Source organism: Chrysochloris asiatica, unplaced genomic scaffold (genome assembly GCF_000296735.1).
Source record: "Chrysochloris asiatica unplaced genomic scaffold, ChrAsi1.0 scaffold00066, whole genome shotgun sequence".
Taxonomy (NCBI): Eukaryota; Metazoa; Chordata; class Mammalia; order Afrosoricida; family Chrysochloridae; genus Chrysochloris; species Chrysochloris asiatica.
The window spans coordinates 4,802,198-4,804,604 of NW_006408584.1; the positions used below are offsets into that span (position 1 = coordinate 4,802,198).

Genomic DNA, 2,407 nt, shown 5'->3' on the forward strand with positions numbered 1-2,407 from the left:
CACTGCAAAGAACAAGCCTGCAGGAATTGATGGAATTCAAATGGAAATATTTCAATAAGCTCATTCAGCACTGGAGGCACTCACTCATCTATGACAAAAAATCAGGAAGACAGCTACCTAGCCAATTGATGGGAAGAGATCCATATTTGTGCCCATTCCAAAGAGTGGTGATACTATAGAATGCAGAAATCATCAGAAAACATTACAGATTTAACATGCAAAAAAGATCTTTGTTAAAGATGATATGGCTGCAGCAGTACATTGGCAGGGAACTGCCAAAGGTTCAAGCTAGATTCAGGTGAGAACATGGAATGAGGGAAATCACTGCTGAAGTTAGATGGATCTTGGCTTAAAGGTGAAAATATCAGAAAGATGTTTACTTGTGCCTATTGACTATGCAAAGATGTTTGATTATGTGGATTATAGCAAGCTCTGGACAACATTGCAGAGAATGATTATTCCAGATCACTTAATTGTGCTCATGAGGAACCTGAACATAAACCAAGAAGCTTTCACTCAAACAGAACAAGGGGGAAATGAATGATTTAAAATAGAAAAAGTTGTGTGCCAGGGTTGTATTCATTCACAATTCTTACTTTGTCTGTATACTAAGCAGATAGTCCAAGAAGCTGGATTATATATGAAAATGTTGCATCACTTGGAGGAAGACTCATTAACAACTTGCAACATTCAGATGACACAGCCTTCTTTGCTGAAAGCAAATAGAACTTAAAATACTTACTGATGAAGATCAACACCCATAGCCTTTGGTATCTGTTACACCTCAATGCCAAGAAAACAAAAATCCTCAGCACTGGACCAATAAATAACATCAAGGTGAATGGAGAAAAGGTTGAAATTGTCAAAGACGTCATTTTGCTTGAATCCACCACCAACTCTTATGGAAGAAGCAGTCAAGAAATCAAATGACATATTGCAATAGGAAATTTTGCTGCACAAGTCCTTTCTAAAGTGTTCAAGAGCAAAGATGTCAGTTTGAGGACTAAATTGTGCCTGATCCAAACCACTGTATTTTCAATAGCTTTATATGCATGTGAATTTGAACAATTTACAAAGAAGACTATAGAAGAATTGATAATTTGTGTTATGGTATTGGCGAAGAATGTTGAAAATACCATGAACTTCTAGAACAAACAAATCTCTCTTGGAAGAAATACAACCAGAATGCTCTTTAGAAGCCAGGATAGTGAACCTTTGTTTCTCACACGTTGGACATATTATCTATGGAGAAGTATATCATGGTTGCTAAACTGGAGGGTCAGAAAAAAAGAGGAATACCCAAACAATGAATGACACAATGGCAGTGTCAATGGATTCAAGTTTCGCAATGATGTGAGGATGGTGTGTTGTCATTGTTGTTAAGTGCCATCGAGTCGATTCCAATCCATAGTGACCCTGCTTAGGGTTTCTGAGAAGCAGCTTGTGAGCTTAAACCACCGACCTTAAATTCAAATGGTTTTGCAGTCTGGCGCATTAACCCTCAGCATCACACTAGTAATTAATCATTTGTGCTGTGGTGTTGGAGAATAATGTTGAAAATACCATGGACTTCTAGGAGAACAAACAAATCTCTCTTGGAATAAATACAACCAGAATGCTCTTTAGAGGCTAGGATAACGAGCCTTTGATTCTCATAATTTGGACATATTATCAAGAAGTAACAGTGCCTGGAGAAGGACATCATGGTTGCTAAAGTGGAGGGTGAGAAAAAAGGAGAAATACCCAAACAAGATAGATTGACACAATGGTAGCAGCAATGGATTTATGCTTAGCAATGCTGTGAGGATGTAGGACCAGACAACATCTGGTTCTGTTGTGCATAAGGACAACAGTCCTTAAGAGTTGAAATCAACTCAAAGGTACTATGAGTCAGAACCAACTCAAAGATACCTAACAGAAACAACAACTATTGAGTCTTTAGTGTTAGTGACCATCTTTCTGAAAACTTAGACAATATTAAAATAATGTTTTCATCACCTAGCTCTCTTAAATTCTTCCTTTAACTTCTTTGCTTCATATTATCACCAAATGACAAATTAGTTCTGAACTACACCAATGGAGTTCATAAATGAAAGGTGAAGCAAATTTTGTGCATTTTTTTTTTTTACCATAATTCAAATGCTTTGGTTTCTTCTTTGATCTTCCTTATTTATTGTCCAGTTGTCACATGATGCCATAACTTGGGTCAAGCATACCTGAGTCTTCAAAGTACTTTGTTTGCTCTTAAAAACATTAAAGAGTTGTTTTTTTTAACTCTTGCAGCAAATTTGCTCACTGTCTGACAGACTCGCAATCTGTCATTTGAAGTGGATGGTGGATCCAAATATAATAAAAATATGACAAGTTTAATATTATTACTGTATTAATAATAATATTATTATACTAA

The 2,407-nt window shown here is 36.3% G+C and overlaps 1 protein-coding gene across 2 annotated transcripts in view; it reads right to left on the reverse strand.

Moving 5' to 3' along the window:
• GALNTL6 (UDP-N-acetyl-alpha-D-galactosamine:polypeptide N-acetylgalactosaminyltransferase-like 6) overlaps positions 1-2,407 on the reverse strand; it is a 2,035,427-nt gene that overhangs the window by 1,168,543 nt on the left and 864,477 nt on the right. The gene's annotated exons all lie outside the window — the stretch shown is intronic.